This window comes from Muntiacus reevesi, unplaced genomic scaffold (assembly GCF_963930625.1).
Source record: "Muntiacus reevesi unplaced genomic scaffold, mMunRee1.1 SCAFFOLD_148, whole genome shotgun sequence".
NCBI classification, from domain to species: domain Eukaryota; kingdom Metazoa; phylum Chordata; class Mammalia; order Artiodactyla; family Cervidae; genus Muntiacus; species Muntiacus reevesi.
This window is the reverse complement of record NW_027078038.1, coordinates 167,114-188,880: the sequence shown is the minus strand read 5'-3', so window position 1 is coordinate 188,880 and position 21,767 is coordinate 167,114. Positions and strand designations below refer to the sequence as shown.

The window sequence follows — 21,767 nt, the reverse complement described above, 5'->3', positions numbered from 1 at the left end:
ATTCCAGAATTTATTCCAAGATGGAGTCCTACTACAGTGGGGGTAGAAGAACAAAGAAAATTTTAAGTGTGTTTATCCAACTACTATTTGGTTTGCTTATGGACTAACTGGCTTTGATTGACCGGTGTATGCTATCATGAGTTAATGATATTAAAGAAACTGAATGCCTTCATATAAAGGCTGAATGGCCCTGGATACAGGATAGCAGCCCTATTCTTTCTCATAGTTTCCCCCAGCTATCCTGTTTGGAGGGAAATGATGGTGTATAATTTTGATGAGCAAATGGGAGAAGTGATTGTTGTGATGAGGCTGTCACTCTTTGCCAGAGAACTGTCTTTGATGTCTAAAGTATTACTTGGGACCTAGATGAAAGAGTCATAAAATAACAAGCCTAACCAAGGGGATGCAGCTAGCATTTAGGAAATGCACCCATTTTTCTATATCTCCTCTTTTCCTTTGATCAAACGTGTACATATTATTAATAAAAAGAAATACAAATTTTAAAAAGGCATGAAGAGGGAATGGTAAAATGAACACTGCCAGAGTCAAAAAGAAAAAAAATCACAGCAATTTCACATCAGGCCCTTTGTTGAGATCCTATACAAGAACAGCAGTATGATTGGGATTCTTAAATGGCAGTGGCTGAAATGGCTAATAAAAGCCTGCTAATGACACAGAATCAAATCACCAAACAAACCCATCTCGAAATCCAGGTTCTCTCGAAGGGAAGGGCATCAACTTTATGGTTGGCACTGTCTCTCAATGTAGGACCTTAGGCAAGTTACTTAATCTCTCTCAAGTTTGTTATGTATGAAACTAAGGAAAAGTACCTCGCAAGGCTGTAGTGACAATTCAGCCAAACGCAGGACACATGTAACAGGTGCTTCACTAAATCGAAGCCTTCCACCTCCCAGCCCTGCAAATATATGCAAAATACAATCTTTGCCCACTACCCCTCACCTACTCTTCATCTCATTCTCTTCCTCTCTCTCTCTTTCTCTCTGCCAAAGTTCTTATTTATAATCTAGCAGAGGGTATATAAACAGGAAATGATTTGCATTATTTTTTAAAAACCAGTGTAAAACAATGGAGTATACCCCTGGCTACTTAAGTGCTGACAAACTCGACATTCCTAAAAACAGCAAACACATATTGAGTGATCATTCATGCCAGGCATGGTGCTAGGCATGGAGTATTCACTAGTAAGTGAAACATCTTCTCTCCCTGGTGGAGTCAGTTTAGTGAACTGAATGGTGAAGAAGCAATGAATATATAATTGAAAAATATGTTCAGTGCCCATAAAGAAATGATCAGGTGCAATGATGGAGACTAATGAAAGGGCAGGTGGGATACTTAGTTTAGGAAGGATGGCCTTTCTGAGGTGATATTTAAACTGAAACCTGAAAGATGAGAAGCTAGATGTGTAAAGAAGAAGAGCAAGTGTCTTCAAGACAGTGGAATCAGCATGTCCAGCGAGGCAGTCAGGAGCTAGAAGTGTTTGAGGAGGAGTTCTGGCAGTGTCAGCAAGATGGAAGGGCTGCCATGAGGTAAAAATCCAGTTTCTTACCATGGCCTCAATGTCCCACCTAAACTGCCCCTGTCGCCCCCCCCCGCCCCCCCACATATCCTGCCCAGGTGTCCACATCACCTAGTCTTTCTGTCCTTTATGTGCTGGTCTCACTCCCACCTCAAGAATGAGAGGTTTGCTGCATTTGCTGTTCTTCTGTCTAGAACGCTCTGCCTGGATGATTTTCATAGCTTCTGGCCCCAGTGGTCAGTAAGGCCTCAGATCAAGTGTCATCTCTGGAGAGAGATCGCTAATTACCACCCCTCACCCAACATTAACTTTTGGTGGTTTTTTCCTCTTCCCATCCCTCACCACTATGAAACGTTATTTCGTTGATTGTTTGAAGTTTGTTTTTTTTGTTTGTTTGTGTTATACTCTCCCCTAAAATAGAAGTCCCATGAGTTTATATTTCTTATTGCTATAACCTAGACACATACCTAGAATATAAATGAAACTCAAATAGTACTTGTTGAATTTACAATGAATGAAATAAAGCTTAAAGAGGTAAGGCGAGGTATTAGAAAAGAACTAACCAAATTGTGTGAGAGTAAGGACTTCCTGGAAGAGGTATGTTTTCAGTTATAAAAATCAAAGGGGCAAGAGAGCGAAGGTGGCGTGCAGGTAACAAACAAGAATTGTGGAAATCACTCGTTCATCCCCGTCCTTTTTCACTAGATTAGGAACACCTTTAGCACTGGACAGAGAAGGTGATGGCACCCCACTCCAATACTCTCATCTGGAAAATCCCATGGACGGAGGAACCTGGTGGGCTGCAGTCCATGGGGTAGCAAAGATTCGGACAAGACTGAGCAACTGAATTGAACTGAACTGAGTGCTTCCTGGGTGGCTCAGATGGTAAAGAATCCGCCTGTAATGCAAGAGACCTGGGTTTGATCCCTGGGTTGAAAGATCCCTTGGAGGAGGTCATGGCAACCCACTCCAGTAATGCATCACTAGCTGCATATCAGCGCCACAGGCTTAAATGATATTTTGCATGCATGTGTGCCTGCTAAATCATCATTTAGCAGACATCTCAGACTCTTTGGTACCCCCATGGGCTATTGCCCATCACGTTCCCTTGCCCATGGGGTTTTGCCAGAAAGAATACAGGAGTGGGCAGCCCATCCCCATCTCTTTCCTCTTCTTCAAGCCCTGACAGTCTCTTTTCTTTACTTCACGTCCTCACACACACACACACACACACACACACACAAACACACACACACACACACACGGAGAGAGTGGGGTGTATTAGATTTTAAGGCCGCTGTAACAAATTGCCATGAACTGGGTAGCTTAAAACAATGGGTATTTATTGTCTCACAGTTTTGGAGCCTCTACATCTGATATCAAGTTTTTGACACGACTGTGTTTCCCCTGAAATCTGTAGAGCAATCCTCACTTGCCTCTTCCTCAATTTTGGTGGCTGGCCAGCAGTCTTTGGTGTTCCTTGGCTGCAGGTGAACGACACCAATCTTTGCCTTTGCCATCAAACAGCCTTCTCCCCGTGTGTCTCTTCCTCCATTTGGCTGACTTCTTAGAAGGACACTAGTTATTTGATTAGGGGTCCACCTACTCCAGTATGGCCTCATTTGAACTTAATTACATCGGCAATGATCCTATTGGGAAAAAGTTCATATTGTTGAGTACTTTTTGTTAGGAATTCAACATATCTTTTGAGGAGTGGGAGAATATTCAACCAACAACAGATGGTAACCATGAGGAGAGCATCCCACAGAAACCAAAGACATTGCCTTGATTCCAGAATTTATTTCAAGAAGGAGTCCTACTACAGTGGGGGTAGAAGATCGAAGAATCTTGTTAAGTATGTATTCCCACCTACTATTTGGTTTCCTTATGGACTAACTGGGTTTGATTGACAGGTGTATGCTATCATGAGTTAATGATATTAAAAAAACTGAATGCCTTCATATAAAGGCTGAATGGCCCTGGATACAGGATAGCGGCCCTATCCTTTCTCGTAGTTTCCCCCTGCTATCCCGTTTGGAGAGAAATGTTGGTGTATAATTTTGATGAGCAAATGGGATAAGTGATTGTTGTGATGAGGCTGTCACTCTTTGCCAGAGAACTGTCTTTGATGTCTAAAGGATTACTTGGGACCTAGATGAAAGAGTCATAAAATAACAAGCCTAACCAAGGGGATGCAGCTAGCATTTAGGAAATGCACACATTTTTCTATATCTCCTCTTTTCCTTTGATCAAATGTGTACACATTATTAATAAAAAGAAATACAAATTTTAAAAAGACATGAAGAGGGAATGGTCAAATGAACCCTGCCATAGTGCATAAGAGAAAAAAAAATCTCAGCAATTTCACATCAGGCCCTTTGTTGAGATCCTATACAAGAACAGCAGGATGATTGGGATTCTTAAATGACAGTGGCTGAAATGGCTAATAAAAGCCTGCTAATGACACAGAATCAAATCACCAAACAAACCCATCTCAAAATCCAATTTCTCTCGAAGGGAAGGGCATGAACTTTATGGTTGGCACTGTCTCTTAATGTAGGACCTTAGGCAAGTTACTTAATCTCTCTCAAGTTTGCTATGTATAAAACTAAGGATAACTACCTAGCAAGGCTGTAGTGACCATTAAGCCAAACGCAGGACACATGTAACAGGTGCTTCACTAAATCGAAGCCTTCCACCTCCCAGCCCTGCAAATATATGCAAAACACAATCTTTGCACACTACCCCTCACCTACTCTTCATCTCATTCTCTTCCTCTCTCTCTCTGCCAAAGTTCTTATTTATAGTCTAGCAGAGGGTATATAAACAGGAAATGACTTGCATTTATTTTTAAAAACCAGTGTAAAACAATGGAGTATACCACTGACTACTTAAGTGCTGACAAACTCGACATTCCTAAAAACAGCAAACACATATTGAGTGATCATTCATGCCAGGCATGGTGCTAGGCATGGAGTATTCACTAGTAAGTGAAACATCTTCCCTCCCTGATGGAGTTCAGTTTAGTGAACTGAATGGTGAAGAAGCAATGAATATATAATTGAAAAATATGTTCAGTGCCCATAAAGAAATGATCAGGTGCAATGATGGAGACTAATGAAAGGGCAGGTGGGATACTTAGTTTAGGAAGGATGGCCTTTCTGAGGTGACATTTAAACTGAAACCTGAAAGATGAGAAGCTAGATGTGTAAAGAACAAGAGCAAGTGTCTTCAAGACAGTGGAATCAGCATGTCCAGCGAGGCAGTCAGGAGCTAGAAGTGTTTGAGGAGGAGTTCTGGCAGTGTCAGCAAGATGGAGGGGCTGCCATCGGGTAAAAATCCAGTTTCTTACCATGGCCTCAATGTCCCACCTAAACTGCCCCTGTCCCCCGCCCCGCCCCCCCACATATCCTCCCCAGGTGTCCACATCACCTAGTCTTTCTGTCCTTTATGTGCTGGTCTCACTCCCACCTCAAGAATGAGAGGTGTGCTGCATTTGCTGTTCTTCTGTCTAGAACGCTCTGCCTGGATGATTCTCATAGCTTCTGGCCCCCGTGGTCAGTCAGGCCTCAGATCAAGTGTCATCTCTGGAGAGAGATTGCTAATTACCACCCCTCACCCAACATAAACTTTGGTGGTATTTTCCTCTTCCCATCCCTCACCACTATCAAATGTTATTTCGCTGATTTTTTGAAGTTTGTTTTTTTTGTTTGTTTGTTTTATACTCTCCCCTAAAATAGAAGTCCCATGAGTTTATATTTCTTAGTGCTATAACCTAGAACCATATCTAGACTATAAATGAAACTCAAATAGTACTTGTTGAATTTACAATGAATGAAATAAAGCTTAAAGAGGCAAGGCGAGGTATTAGAAAAGAACTAACCAAATTGTGTGAGAGTAAGGACTTCCTGGAAGAGCTATGTTTTCAGTTATTAAAATCAAAGGGGCAAGAGAGCGAAGGTGGCGTGCAGGTAACAAACAAGAATTGTGGAAATCACTCGTTCATCCCCGTCCTTTTTCACTAGATTAGGAACACCTTTAGCACTGGACGGAGAAGGTGATGGCACCCCACTCCAATACTCTCATCTGGAAAATCCCATGGATGGAGGAACCTGGTTGGCTGCATTGCATGGGGTTGCTAAGAGTCGGACAGGGCTGAGCGAGTTCACTTTCAGTTTCATGCATTGGAGAAGGAAATGGCAACCCACTCCAGTGTTCTTGCCTGGAGAATCCCAGGGACCGGGGAGCCTGGTGACCTGCCATCTATGGGGTGGCACGGAGTCGGACAAAACTGAAGCGATTTAGCAGCAGTGGCAGTTAGCACTGAAGCCGCGTTTTACTAATCTTTCACCAGCGCCTGTCCCGGGACCTGGCACACAGATAGGGTTTTACACAATGACTGACTGTGAGGTGCGCAGAAGGGTCTATTAACTCGGCTGCGGTGCAGTTTGTGGCTGGCCACTAAGCTTGGCAGCACCCGTGCGAGGGAGCAGACGGCTTTGCGGAAGACGGCCTCGGCGGGTGGGGGTGGGGGGTGGGGTGGGAAGCGCCCCCCGCGCCTGCGCGTTATGGCGGGGAGCCGGCAGCGTCGGCGCGCGCCTGCGCAGTGCGGTCTTTCCCGCCTCCGACAAGATGGCGGCGGCCGAGTAGCGCGGGGGCGGGTTGTGGCCGCAGGAAGCCCGGCCGCTGCAGCGGGCCGACGCGGGATGCTGTTCCCAGGGAGCGCCGTTGGCCACCGGTGAGGAAGGTCAAGCACAGAGCTGCCTTCCCGAGCCCCCCGGCGCCCCCTACGTACACCCCCGTCTGCTCGAGTGTGGTCGCCGCTTTGCCTACTTCGCTACCGCCCTGTGCTGTCGGGTCCGGAGCTCCGGCGGCGGCAGGGGCTGTGTCCGGCAGGAGAGGAAGCGCCCGGGCTGCGTCCGTGCTTCTGTCCGCGGGGCGAGCGTCTGGCAGGTGGGTGAAGCTGCAAGCTTCGGTGTCTCCTCTTGGGGCAAAGCTTTCTCGGCTTTGCCCCGCCGTGGCTCAGACCCTGGTGGTGTTCAGCCGGAGTCCACCGCTGCTTTGTCTCCACGTCCCGCCCCCTCTCCGCGCCCCGCTCCAGGCCTCCGGCTGGCCCCTGACTTTGCGTGCCCTCCATTCCCACGCAGGGGCCGGGGGTCGCAGCGCCGGCCGCCCTCCGCAACCTTTCCTGCCTCCTGCTGAAGCGTCAGCCCTTGCAAGCGGTCCCTCCTTTGCGTTAGGTGGGTGGGTCGTCTGCCTGTTTTAGTCACCTCCCCATCTTCCTGGTCTCGACCTTTTGCTTCCTTGAGAAGTCTTTTTAACTGTCTGGAAAGCTTTCCCAGGCTTATAGACTTACAGAGAAAAGCTTGCTATCCAGACGCCAGTGGATTTTGTTCATCTTGTCGGGGGGATCCAGCCCCCAGGAGACTTTGATGGTTTTGAGGAATGGTGCCAGTGACGGCAAGTGATTCTTCATCTAAATTAATCCTTTTCTGATTACAGCGAGTCTTTGGTCTCTAACCTTTTTTTGGAGGGGGGGGGGGGCGGACGGAGGGACATATGTATACTAGATCCAGGGAAAGAATTGAGAAGTGGTCCTGGTTTTAAAAGAAGGCTTTGTGAGGGTAAGAAATGTAATAGCCCAAGAAAGGATAAGCGATTTTAGTGATTCTTTTATTCACTGTTAGGCTAAATCGTCCGTTGAAGCTTCACAATCTTGTGTTGTCCAAGCCCTTTGTTTTATTTGGAAAGGACTGAAATGGAGAAAACGCTTTTTAAACTTGAAACTTCTCAAATTTCTTGGGTTCTCAATTGTTACTAGTACTACTTGGCAATCTTTCTTGTACTTGATATTTTCTGCAAAATTTAGATTGTGCCAGTGTCATTTCTTCTTCATTTATTACTAGGGCAAGAGTAGTCAGAATTAATGGTGTAAAAAGTGCAAACTGAAGGAGGGATGTGGTAGTGGAGGTTGCCATGTCTGATTTTTCCCAATTTTTTCCTGTAATTGGATAATGTGTCAAGAGCAGCAGAATGGTGAAAAATGAAGCTATGAGTATAAATGGTAGTGTATCCACTGAGATTGCAATGGGTGGAGCTTTTAAAATTAAATTGAGTGATATCCTTTTTTTGAAGCCATGCTAGGTGCTCTCCAGAGTTTCTAAAGCACAGACTGTTGTTGCCTTATTGGAAATTTATGCTAAAAGTCTTTTAACAGGTGGGTTACAATTGGCCTGACAGATTTAACTTTTTGTTCTACCTCCTGACACACATCTCCCTTAACCTTTATTGTAGACTTTTAGCCTCTTGATGAATTTCTTAAATTTGGAGATAGAATTGTTCATTTTAAAAGGAGAGGAGATATTTTAAGTGTTTGATTCCTGTACGGGCAGATTCATTCACTTGTTTGTTGCTGTGCTATGCTAAGTCGCTTCAGTCACGTCCATCTCCTTGCAGTCTCCACAGGACAGCCAGACTCCTCTGTCCATGGGACTTCTCCAGGCACGAATATTGGAGCAGGTTGCCATTTCCTCCTCCACAGGACCTTCCCGACCTAGGGATCAGAGCCACATCTCTTCTGTCTCCTGCGTTGGCAGGTGGGTTCTTTACCACTAGCGCCACCAGGTAAGCCTGTTTGTTTCCTGCACCCGAGGACTGCGTGTTTTTACAGGCACTTGTCTCTCAATTCTGTGCTTTTAGCTGACGGGGTAGTGCTCAGCCCTAGGCAGTAGCTCATTGCCTGAGGCATTGTGTCAAGACCTGTCTGACCACAAACAAGCACTCTTCCACACTTATGGAACCCGTTTTCTCTCTCTCTTTCTTCCCCTCTTCCTGTCTTTAGGAACCCTCCCGTCTTTGTGTCTATTCATTCAATTCTTTAGCCTACTGCTCTTTTCATTTGCCTCCCCTAGTCACCAGGATCCCATGGTCATCAGTTTTTACCAGCCCATCATTGATACCTTAGAATACTTAACTTTATGTCAATTTATCTTTCTAGTGCCCAGTTCTGAACAGGCCTAATCACTATCTTGATCCCTGAAGGATACAAGAGACAGTTGTGTGAGGATTTTGGATTGTTTTCATACCAGTTAGTGTTCTGTTATCCTCCAGATCTATAATGTCGATTGTGAGGGGTTTTTTTTGGTCTTACTTCATGAAAGTGTTTATAGCAAATAACTTGATCTTTTCCTTTCCTGAGAAAAATCTCAAGCATCTGAGGTATAATCTTTTCTATCCTGATATCATTTCTTTATTTACTCTTCTCTGAAAAGAAGGAATTGTCCTTCCTTTTCTTCAAGAGCAACCTTCTCCAGATGTGTCCATGATCATCCCTCTTTATCTTTCTTTCTCAGTAATTATCCATGATCACTCCTTTTTAAGTTTTGCCCTCTCTAGCCTCCATGCATGCTTAAATATACCTTTGCCAGGGCTGCCAAACACCGTGCTGTGTGCCGTGCAGCTCACAGAAGCCAGTCTGAATTTTGAGCCTGCTGTGCCACTGTATTTTTATTCTTTAATCCTAGGAGCCTGGTGTAGTTGTTGTTCAGTCGCTCAGTTGTGTCCAACTCTTTGCAACACCAAGAACTGCAGCATGGCAGGCTCCTCTGTCCTCCATTACCTCCTGGGGTTTGCTCAAATTTATGTTCATTGAGTCGGTGACACTACCTAGCCATCTCATCCTCTACCACCTCCTTCTCCTTTTGGCTTCAGTCTTTCCTAGCATCAGGGTCTTTTCCAGTGAGTTGGCTTTTCGCATCAGGTGGCCAAAGTATTGGCGCTTCAGCTTCAGCATCAGTGCTTCCAGTGAATATTCAGGGTTGATTTCCTTTAGGATTGGTTGATCTTCTTGCAGTCCCAGGACGCTTAAGAGCCTTCCCCAGCACCACAATTCTCAATTCTTTGACACTCAGTCTTTATGGTCCAACTCTCACATCCATACATGACCACTGGAAAAACCATAGCCTCGACTCGACGGACCTTTGTCGGCAAAGTGATGTCTCTGCTTTTTAGTATGTTGTTGAGGTTTGTCATAGCATTTCTTCCAAGGAGCAAGCATCTTTTAATTCCATGGCTGCAGTCACCATCCACAGTGATTTTGGAGCCCCCAAAAATAAAGGTCTGACACTGTTTCCACTGTTTCCCCATCTATTTCCCATGAAGTGATGGGACCAGATGCCATGATCTTAGTTTTCTGAATGCTGAGTTTCAAGCCAACTTTGTCATGCTCTTCTTTAACCCTTATCAAAAGGCTCGTTAGTTTCTCTTCACTTTCTGCCCTTAGAGTGATATCATCTTCATATCTGAGGTTATTGATATTTCTCCCAGCAGTCTTGATTCCAGCTTGTGCTTCATCCAACCCAGTGTTTCTCATGATGTACTCTGCGTAGAAGTTAAATAAGCAGGGTGACAAGATACAGCTTTATTATAACTCTTTCCCAGTCAGTTGTTCAATGTCCGATTCTAACTTGCTTCTTGACCTGCATACAGGTTTCTCAGGAGGCAGGTAAGGTGGTCTGGTACTGGTGTTTCTTTAAGAATTTTCCACAGTTTGTTACGATCCACACATTCAAAGGCTTTAGCGCAGTCAATGAAGCAGAAGCAGACGTTTTTCTGGAATTCTGTTGCTTTCTCTATAATCGAACAAATGTTGGCAGTTTGCTCCCTGGTTCCTCTGCATTTTCAAAACCTAGCTTGTACATCTGAAAGTTCTAGGTTCACATTCTTTTGAAGCCTAGCTTGAAGGATTTTGAGCGTAACCTTGTTAGCATGTGAAATGAGTGCCATTGTATGGTAGTTTGAACATTCTTTGACATTACCTTTCTTTGGGATTGAAATGAAAACTGTGACCTTTTTCAGTCTTGTAGCCACTACTGAGTTTTCCAAATTTGTTGACATATTGAGTGCAACACTTTAGCAGCATCAACCTTTAGAATTTCAAATAGCTCAACTGGGATTCCGTCACCTCCACTAGCTTTGTTGGTAGTAATGTTCCCTAAGGCCCCCTTGACTTCACGCTCCAGGATGTCTGGCTCTGGGTGAGTGACCACAGTGACTGGTGTACTGTTCTCTGTGTATTCGTGCCACCTCTTCTTGATATCTTCTCCTTCTATTAGGTGTGTACCATTTCTGTCCTTTATGGTGTCCATCCTTGCATGAAATGTTCCCTTGATGCCTCCAGTTTTCTTGAAGAGATCTCTAGTCTTTCCCATTGTGTTGTTTTCTTTGCATTGTTCACTTAAGAAGGGTTTCTTATCTCTTCTTGGTATTCTCTGGATCTCTGCACTCAGTTGAGTATATCTTTCCCTTTCTCCCTTGCCTTTCACTTCTCTCCTTTCCTCAGCTCTTTCTAATGTCTCCTCAGACAATCACTTAAGCTTCTTGCATTTCTTTTTCTTGGACTAGTTTGGTCACTGCCTCCTATACAATGTTACGAACCTCTTTCCAGTGATGAACCTCGTATATAAACTCATATAAAACATATGAATCTCTTTCAATAAACTCATATATGAACCTCTTTCAGTTTTACGAATCTGGTAGACACTTTCTCTACCAGATCTCATCTCGAATCCATTTGTCACCTCCACTGTATAATCATACGGGATTTAATTTAGGTCGTATCTAAATGACCTAGTCGTTTTCCCTACGTTCTTCACTTTAAACCTGAATTTTGCTATTAGGAGCTCACGACCTGAGCCACAGACTGCTCCAGGTCTTCTTTTGTTTGTTGTTTTTTGGTTTTTTCCATGTCCAGTTCTAACTGTTGCTTCCTGACCTGCATACAGGTTTCTCAACAGGCAGGTCAGGTGGTCTGGTATTCCCGTCTCTTTCAGAATTTTCCTGTTTGTTGTGATCCACACAGTCAAAGGCTTTGGCAAGTCAACAAAGCAGAAATAGATGTTTTTCTGGGACTCTCTTGCTTTTTCGGTGATCCAGCAGATGTTGGCAATTTGATCTCTGGTTCCTCTGCCTTTTCTAAAACCAGCTTGAACATCTGGAAGTTCACGGTTCACGTATTGCTGAAGCCTGGCTTGGAGAATTTTGAGCATTACTTTACTAGCGTGTGAGATGAGTGCAATTGTGTGGTCGTTTGAGCATTCTTTGGCATTGCCTTTCTTTGGGGTTGGAATGAAAACTGACCCTTTCCAGTCCTGTGGCCACTGCTGAGTTTTCCAAATTTGCTGGCATACTGAGTGCTGCACTTTGACAGCAAGCATCATCTCTTAGGATTTGGAACAGCTCAACTGGAATTCCATCACCTCCACTAGCTTTGTTCATAGTGAGACTTCCTCAGGCCCATTTGACTTCGGACTCCAGGATGTCTGGCTCTAGGTGAGTGATCACACCATCGTGATTATGTGGGTTATGAAGATCTTTTTTCTCATGTCACTACATGGTTCTTTATTGCATCCATACTGGTCTTAACTAAAGCAGATATTTTCAATGCCAGCATTGGATAAATGTCAGCCAAACAGAGCCAAAACAAACTTTGCCATTGTTCTGAGCTTTAGGGCAAGGGTCACAGTGCTCTGGGGCTCATCTTCCCCATGTAAGCTCATTCTTTAGAGTGTGTTCCTTCTTTAGGGTTGCAGGCTACCATATGGCATGCAGAGAAAGTGCCAAACGAGTGACAGTGAATCTTGTCTCCTTTTTTTTAAAGTCTGCCGATTAATAACTTTAGTTAACATCTGCCAAGTCCTTCTTACCATGTAATATAGCGTATTCACTACCGTAACACCAGGGCATACATGTTTGACGTCTTTAATATCATATAAGAGCAGTGAAGCAGAATTAACTCTGACAGAGTTAATTTTTGAGTCATTCCAGTTTTTAAATTTCTTTTACCTTTACTTATATGCCTACCTTCAAGGATTACCTTGATAGTGACGCCTGATAGATTAGCCATATTCCATAAGACAACCCGAAACTGTTTATCTTTAGTTTTAGTTATTTAACTAACTGAACATAAAAATGTGGAAATGCCTCTTGCATTTAAAGAGATTTTGTTCTAGATATCTTCCAGAGAAAGCTGTGGTTACTCATTGATAAAAAGTTGTGGGTCAAGAGAATTTATTGATACTGCCTAAGCTGTTTGAGATTTTTTGTTTTCACTTATTCTGATTATTTAAGAAATGTATTCACTCAATAAATGCTTATTGAGCAGCGCTAGGTGCTAGGATGATAATAACTGAACACGTAACTTCTTTTGGTAATTAATTAATTTATTTCAATTGGAAGCTAATTACTTTACAGTGTTGTAGTGTGTTTTGCAGCACATTGACATGAATCAGTCATGGGTGTACATGTGTCCCCCATCCTGAACCCCCTCCCACCTCCCTCCCCATCCCATCCCTCTGGGTCATCCCAGTGCACCAGCCCTGAGCACCGAGCCTCATGCATCAAGCCTGTCCGGGTGATCTGTTTCACATATGATAATATACATGTTTCAATGCTATTCTCTCAAATCATCCCACCCTCGCCTTCTCCCCCAGAGTCCAAAAGTCTGTTCTTCACACATGTGTCTCTTTGGCTGTCTCGCATATAGATAGGGTCATCGTTACCGTCTTTCTAAATTCCATGTATATGCGTTAGTACACTGTATTGGTGTTTTTCTATCTTCACTCTGTATAAATAGGCTCCAGTTTCATCCACCTCATTAGAACTGATTCAAATGCATTCTTTTTAATGGCTGAGTAACATTCCACTGTATATATGTACCACAGCTTTCTTATCCGTTCGTCTGCCGATGGACAGCTAGGTTGCTTCCATGTCCTGGCTATTGTAAACAGTGCTGCGATGAACATTGGAGTACATATGTCTCCTTCAATTCTGGTTTCCTTGGTGTGTATGCCTAGCAGTGGGATTGCTCGGTCGTATGGCAGTTCTATTTCCAGTTTTTTAAGGAATCTCCACACTGTTCTCCACGGTGGCTGTACTAGTTTGCATTCCCACCAACAGTGAAAAGACAGCCTTCAGAATGAGAGAAAATAATAGCAAACAAAGCAACTCGCAAAGAATTAATCTCAAAAACATACAAGCAACTCCTGCAGCTCAGTTCCAGAACAATAAAAGACCCAATCAATAAATGGGCCAAAGAACTAAACAGACATTTCTCCAAAGAAGACATACAGATGGCTAACAGACACATGAAAAGATGCTCAACATCACTCATTATCAGAGAAATGCAAATCAAAACCACAATGAGGTACCATGTCACGCTAGTCAGAATGGGTGCTATCCAAGAGTCTGCAGGCAATAAGTGCTGGAGAGAGTGTGGAGGAAAGGGAACCCTCTTACACTGTTGGTGGGAATGCAAACTGAACACGTAACTTTTTAGGAATCATGAGACTCTGAAGGAGAAACAAGCTGCTCTGGGAGATAACACAGTCATCGTTTAGTAACTGTGAGTGGTTGGTTCTGAGACCTTGGAGGATATCAAAACCCAGAGATGCTCAAGTCCCTTTTATTAATATAAAACAGTATAGTATTTACATATAGTCTACATATATCCCTCCCATTATACTTTAAGTCGTCTCTAGGTTTGTTATAATAACCTTGTAAGTGCTATGTAAGTAGTTGCCAGGCTGCTTGGCAAATGCAAGTTTTGTCTTTTGGAACTTTCCCCAGATCTTTTCTGTATAGTTTTGACCCGTGGCTGGTTGAATCCACAGTGGTTGAATGGAGAACCCAAGGATACAGAGCACCTACTGTACATATATCTAGGTAGGTGGTCTAGCATGATCTGCTCATGAGGATTTGACCAACACTGGCTTGCCACTTCACTGTGGGTGGACCTGAATTAACCTTGAAATTTCTTTGAGCGTCAGTTTTCTATGTATGTGAATAGTAATCTTTAATTGGAGTTCCTGTGCCCTTTTGCAGTAGCACTAGCAATTTTGAATTAATTTGTATTAAGAAAGGCTCCCCCACAATTTATATATGTACCTGAATCTGCCTTTGGCTCCCTTACTTTTCTTCTCCTTCAAATGTGATGATTTCAAATTGTGTCCAAACTAGAGGTACTTAACTTTTGGAGGAAAAAATACAGAAATAATGTGTGTTAGTTGGTAGAAGTGTTATAAAATTTAGAAAAATCACGATTTTTATCATTTCTACACCCAGGGAAGACCCTTGACATTTTAGTGATCTTTCAGTCTTCTCTGTGCACATACATAGTTCATTTAAAAAAAGACAAGGCTAGTTGGCTAGATAGTATCATATTACAAATACAGTATGTATTTAACTTTAATTCATAATTATTATGATCACTGTAATTTAATAAATTTATATAATTATTAGATTATATAAATTATACAACTATCATAATTTATATAATTTAACAAAATATTTATAATATATGTTATCTAGTTATAAATATTTGTGTATTAATAATTTGATAATTCTGCATTTTCACTTAATGCCACATGAATTACATAATACAATTGTATCTAATTATCTTCTATGACATAATTTAATTTTGTTAAGGTTGGAATGATGCATTTCTCAAATGTTTGGTAGAAGGTGTTTATAAAGCCATTTGAATCTGGTATTTTTGTGTGTGTTGGACAGAGGAAAGGGGAAACATTTAAACTCCTCTAGCTTTCAGTAGTTGTAGAACTATTAAGATTATCTATTTCTTTCTTGAGTCAATTCCCCCCACCTTTAAACTGTGTTCACTTTATATATTTGGGATCTTGTCTGTCTCTAATATTCAATCTTTTAAAGAAACTAACCTTTTGCTCTGATCTTCAAACTTTACAAAAACGTATACAATGAAAAGGAAGGCATCTTCTCAGCAGAGCTGAGACCTTTCCAGAGGCAGTCAGTGTACTTTTTCTCAATGACATTTTTATCTTTTTACAACCCTTTTATTTTTTACTAAAACAGGATGAACAGTATGAGACGTAGTGATCTGTACTCTCTTGTTTTCTCTCTTCTTTTTGTTTGTTTGTACATCAACCTCATTTTTAATGCCAGTGTAATATTCCACTTCATGGATGTATCCTGTTTAATTAAAAGTAGTTATGCTTTTTTCCCAGTAAAAACCTGTCCCATTTGTTTGATATAACCTAAGAACTTGATTTATTAACCCTATTGTAGTAATAGACATAATCATTTCAGAGGTCCAACAAGCCTTCCATGTGCCTTACCCTTTCACAAATAAGTTGAAATTAAAATGTTCGTTGCTCTATAATAGCCTCCTTGGAAGAGGGTATGTTCCATTTAAGTATTTTTAATTACAAACACAACTCTCTTCTGTAATTTAAATGCCATGTGATGTTGTTAGCACTTGAACCCCTGTTTCTTCTATAACTTACCCTAATGTGCAGTTTTAGAGATAGGTGCCGTCTTATGCTTCCTCATGGCTGCCCTTGCCACTTATTTATTTATTTATTTTTCATTTATTTTTATTAGTTGGAGGCTAATTACTTTACAGTATTGTAGTGGGTTTTGTCATACATTGACATGAATCAGCCATGGATACACATGTGTTCCCCATCTCGATCCCCCCTCCCACCTCCCTCTCCACCCGATCCCTCTGGGTCTTCCCAGTGCACCAGCCCCGAGCACTTGTCTCATGCATGCAACCTGGGCTGGTGATCTCTTTCACCATAGATAATATACATGTGTCGATGCTGTTCTCTCGAAACATCCCACCCTCGCCTTCTCCCACAGAGTCCAAAAGTCTGTTCTGTACATCTGTGTCTCTTTTTCTGTTTTGCGTATAGGGTTATCATTACCATCTTTCTAAATTCCATATATATGTGTTAGTATGCTGTAATGTTCTTTATCTCTCTGTCTTACTTCATTCTGTATAATGGGCTCCAATTTCATCCATCTCATTAGAACTGATTGAAATGAATTCTTTTTAATGGCTGAGTAATATTCCATGGTGTATATGGACCACAGCTTCCTTATCCGTTCGTCTGCTGATGGGCATCTAGGTTGCTTCCATGTCCTGGCTATTATAAACAGTGCTGCGATGAACATTGGGGTGCACGTGTCTCTTTCAGATCTGGTTTCCTCGGTGTGTATGCCCAGAAGTGGGATTGCTGGGTCATATGCTTGCCGCTTATTTCAAGTTCATCTTCTTACATGTCTTTGAGATGCTACCTTTACTATGACTAACTTTTCATATACTTCTGGAATTTAAAAAAATGTGTTCCCTGGTTGATCTGCCAGTATCATAGCTTTTTAAAGTCTTTTTATTTTTAAATGACTTTGTACTTATAAAAGAGAAAAATAAGAGAGTTCCTATGTACCCTTCAGTTAGTTTCTCCTAATGTTAACATCTTATATATCCATAGTATAATGATAAGAGCTAAGAAATTAGCTTACTGATACAGTACATTTGACTTCGTACTCTTTTACTTATAATGGCTTTGCAGCAATTATTTAATATGTCATAGGAATACTCTTGCTCTTCCCTTCATATTTTCCCTTTTTTTTGCTTGTTTTTTCTTTCCAGTTGTCTAGCTGTAGCAAACAAAATAAAAAAAAATTTATATAGTATTTATTTGGGGACCATGTAAAATTAACTCAGGGAGAAAGAACATCATTATGCTACTGAATCTTTAGTACAGAAGCAAGATATGTCTTTCCATTTGTTGAAATCTACCTTTGTGTCTCTCAGAAGTGTTCTATAGTTTTTCTCATACATGTTTTGAACTCTTTATTCAGTTTATGCCTGTTTTTTTAAAATTATAGATAAGATCTTTTCTTTCATTTTATCGTTTATCTGGTTTCTCTTTGTACATACAAAGGAAAGATTTCTTTATGTTTTGTACTTGACTAAACTACTAGATTATCTTGTTGTAGTAATATTTAGTTTGTTCTTTTGGATATTCTAGTTATTTAATTGTACCCCTACCAGTAGTATTCCTTTCTAATTTCATTCTCTGTGTTGACTGATAAAAATGAGTAACAGTGGTAAAAATGGGGCTTTCCCTGACTATAGTAATATAGTATATCTAGTATTTCCTCATCGGGTGGTGCTGGCTTATTGTGGGTCTGAAATATATTGTGTTTAAAAAGTGTGCTTTTATATCCAGTATTTTCAATAAGAATGGGCATTGAGTTTTTAAGGCGTCTTTTCATCACCTTCGGCATGATAATATTTTTCTTCTATGTAGCTCTATCAGTTTTACAACAGTGACTTTTGTTGTAAATTTTAGATTTTCCATCTCTTGCGGTTAGTTTTTATCAAAGTAGTTTGTATCAAAAGTACACTTTCTAGTAAATTATCTATTTCATTTGGTTTTCAAGTTTGCTTACATAGACTTGAGCAAAGTAGTCTTCTATGATTCTTTTGGTTTCTTTTTGTATTGATATTTTCTTTTTTTTTTTTTCATTACCATCTGATAGTACTGACAAATACATCTTTTTTAAAATTCATTAAACCAAAAGAATAAAAGCAGTTTAACTAATTTTTTTAAAATCCCAAACTTCTTAATTTCTAATAAAGAATCTTTCAGATTTAATTCTAATTGTGTATCCCTTACCTACCTAAACTTTTCTGCCTCCTTGCGTTAATATCTTAGGGTCCTTGTAGATTTGTTTCTAGTGACCATTTGGATAAAAGTCTAGATAACAGTCCTTTTATAAAACTCTCTTCTCCCCTACCCTGCTCTTAAGGGGTGAGAATCCTTTTAGTGCACACCCTGTCTCCCTGGTGACTCAGAAAGAATCCAATGCTGGAGACCTGAGTTCTGTCCCTGGATCAGGAACATCCATTGAAAAAGAGATTGACTCCCTTCTCCAGTATGCTTGCCTAGAGAATTCCGTCGACAGAGGAGCCTGGCGTGCTCCAATCCATGGCGCTCAAAGAGTTGGACAGGACTGAGCAGCTAACCCTTTCGCTTACTGAGAAGCATGTTTTAAAGATTCAGAGATTTTTCCCATTTCATCAGATAAATTTTGAGTTTGTTTTTTTTTTTTAAATGATGCTGGGTGAGTTGCATTTACGATATATTTGGTATGAAATTCTTGTGATTGTTTAAAAGGCTTTCTAAAACAAATTTATGATTTTTTAAATTTTGCATTAAGCAATTTTGACTTAGGTATGGCGGCAACATATTAAAAGGACATAAGGCAAAGTATTACCTCGAAACATCTTATTTTTCTCATAAAATTATATGAGAACATCCTGTTTTCTAAAGCAGAAATGACTTAAATGTTTTGATTCTGGAGGGAGAGAGAAAAAAAATAATGGTATGTTTTAATTGTCCACCTAAAGGGTTGAATTCTTTTTTGTTCCAGTAAAAAGCACTTTTAGTAGTCTCTTGCTCATTTTGTCCATCTGGCTCTTTTTGTGATTGTATGTGGTTATAGCCTCTGTGTCTAAACATAATTCCAGTAATTTTCTCTTTCCCTGTATTATTACTTTTTCTCTTATTTATACTATTTTAGTGGAAAATTGCCTGTTAGGATTTTATTTGGAGTGAGGAATTTTAGGTCTTACGTTACTAAATGCTGTCAGATTCCCACCTTTGTCACATGATTTTTAATGTACTGCCTCTTTGTAGGTAGAGCTGCTTCTTAGTGGTATGGTATAAAATAGATAGGGCTTCCCAGGTGGCTCAGTAGTAGAGAAACCGCTTGCCAGCACAGGAGACTGGGGTTCAATCCCTGGGTCAGGAAGATGCCCTGGAGGAGGAAATGACAACCCACACCAGTATTTTTGCCTGGATCATCCCATGGACAGAGGAGCCTGATCGGCTGCAGTCCATGGAGTTGCAAAGAGTCAAACCCAACTGAGCATGCATGCACACAAAACAGATAAGTGATCCCACCTATGAATTTCTCCTTTGTTTCTCATGTACCTTCTCAGTCCTTTTTCAAAAGAGTGAATTACTTCTTCACCTCTTGTCGATTGGTCAGAGGACTAAGGCTTTTAACAGTAGATTAACTTTAGGTCTTACTAAGGAAGTTACATAGTAAGTGTATTTTCATGATATAACTTACACAGGACTTTTATTTTTAGACCATCCTTTTGTTTCTCAATTCTAACAATATCCCTGTAAATTATATTAGAAAAGGTAGTAAATGTCCATTTTACGAATGGTGAAATGAGTTAAAATTCAGGGGCAAAGGTGAAGGCACGACCAAGACTGAAACTGAGACCCGGATCCCCAAATACTAGTCTAGCGCTCACTCTTTTCAGTCATGAAGGTTTTTGAGGGTGATCCCCACCACCCAGGACTCTTGTTTCCTTCCAGATTTATTGTCCCTAGCTGTTGGAGAACAGACGGAGACCTGTGTCACTTGATTTCCCTTGTTAGGGTATCCCTTCCAGTTGCTGAACTACAATATTGTCATGACTAGCCAGTGTTGTAATTTGTCTGCCTTATTTCGTATAGTGGATTTTTACTGCAGAAACATTTTTTTTATGTCCAGATCTATTAAGTATTGCTTGAGTACAGACTCTGTTATACTTTTTAACTCTTAAGAGATAGGTAGAATTTTATTCCATAGAAATTAAACTACAAAGAGGATCTGGGTCTTTGGAACTTCGGTAATCTGAACATAATTTCTAACATTCTCTAATTCTTCAGGCCAAGGACCTCTTATTACCTGACTATCATCTGTATCTTTCTTTTCTCCCCTTTTCTTTCATGGTAATGTAATTAATAGCAAGGCTGTGCTTCGTTTCTCTTTGACAGTCTCTACTCCTAAAATCATCTGTTTTCTTCAAGTGTCTTTCAGCCTCAATGTGAGCACAGTGGGTCCTGTGATACGTATGCCATAACATGGCCTATTGTATTCATCCTTTTGGATAAATGTAATATAATTTATATTAGCAGTTTTTATCATCTTTCTTTCCAAAAGAGTTGAAGTCTCAATCCAATCCTCTCCCTTGTGTCTGTTTTGTTTAATGACCGCCTTTTTAATGAGGCCTTTTTGGAACTTCATATTTCCCCATGGATAATGTTTAAGACTAGCCTTTTATCAAATGAAAAGTGGTAGACTGCAATACCTAATCTCATTAATCCATTTGGGCTATAAAATTATGTGACTGTTGGGCAAAATCCAGAAATAAATTAATATGACCAATATAAATATATTTCTTATCAATAACTGCATTTCCCAAATCTTGTCTGTAAGACCATTTAAAATATCTCTGAAACCTCAAAAAAATTCTAACCTGATAGAAATCTTACCCACCTGTGAAAAGGCAGGTGTTTTTCAAACACTACTGACGTTCTCTTCTATGTTAACTCTTATTTGTCTTTCATTAAACCCCGGTATTTCGGCTTCTCAGAAAGGCCCTGCCACTCACACAGTGTTGTTTTGGTACTGAAACTGCTACATTAACACAGTTCTTGTTAAATGTCTCTGAGGTTTTATTTCTTTATCCCTTTCTTTGTAACAAGCAGCCACTCTATTTTTTCAGTAGTGAATTTCAAAATCCTTTTTAACCTTATAGGTCCAGGGGTAGCCAAGGATGGCTGCAGCTTCCTATGATCAGTTGTTAAAGCAAGTTGAGGCCCTGAAGATGGAGAACTCAAATCTTTGACAAGAGCTAGAAGATAATTTCAATCATCTTACAAAACTGGAAACTGAGGCATCTAATATGAAGGTATCAAGACTGTGACTTTAAATTGTAGTTTATCCATTTTTATTCCATGTTTCTTCCTGTAAACTTTGGGTTAGACACTTCACTTACTTAGAAGTGTATTTTTTAAGTTAAGCAGTAATCTGTAAACTCTTTCTTGCAAAAGTTAACATTGATATTTTCAGTCCAGATGTTTTTAATTCATCCAGCAAATCATATAAAGAAAATGATTATAAAACCACAGTTGACTAAGTAGTTAGTCCTTAGTTATTTTTAAGCTTAAAAATGAGAGACCAACTTTACCATCACTATAGTGAGGCTGAGCATTCTATGTAATTCACAGAAACTAGCCTCACAGCTGCCAAATTTATCTTAAGGATTAAAACAAAGCATAGTCATCATCCCCAACCCCCTCAGATCTTGTCATCACTTAAGTGCTGCAGTGATAGATCGTCAAGAAATTTGGGGTGACCTAATGAGAAGAGTCCCGAAGTGAAGATTAGTACCTGATTCTATTTCTGGTTTTGCCATAAGCTGAGCTACAGACTGTCGGGTGCCCTTCTGGAATTAAATTGCTTTATTTGAAAAAGTAGTCATTGCACTAACAGAAGATGTCCACGACACTCAAGCCCTGAAATTGGTTTGCTGTATAGCATTGCAAAGCTGTGATAACCTCCA

At 40.7% G+C, this 21,767-nt stretch overlaps 1 long non-coding RNA gene across 1 annotated transcript; it reads left to right on the top strand.

Moving 5' to 3' along the window:
- The first annotated feature begins 6,179 nt into the window (after positions 1-6,179).
- On the top strand, positions 6,180-21,330 carry LOC136155433 (uncharacterized). The gene is made up of 3 exons (XR_010660819.1): positions 6,180-6,490; positions 7,994-8,133; positions 20,961-21,330. It is a non-coding gene; the product is annotated as an uncharacterized lncRNA (long non-coding RNA).
- Positions 21,331-21,767: the final 437 nt, after the last annotated feature.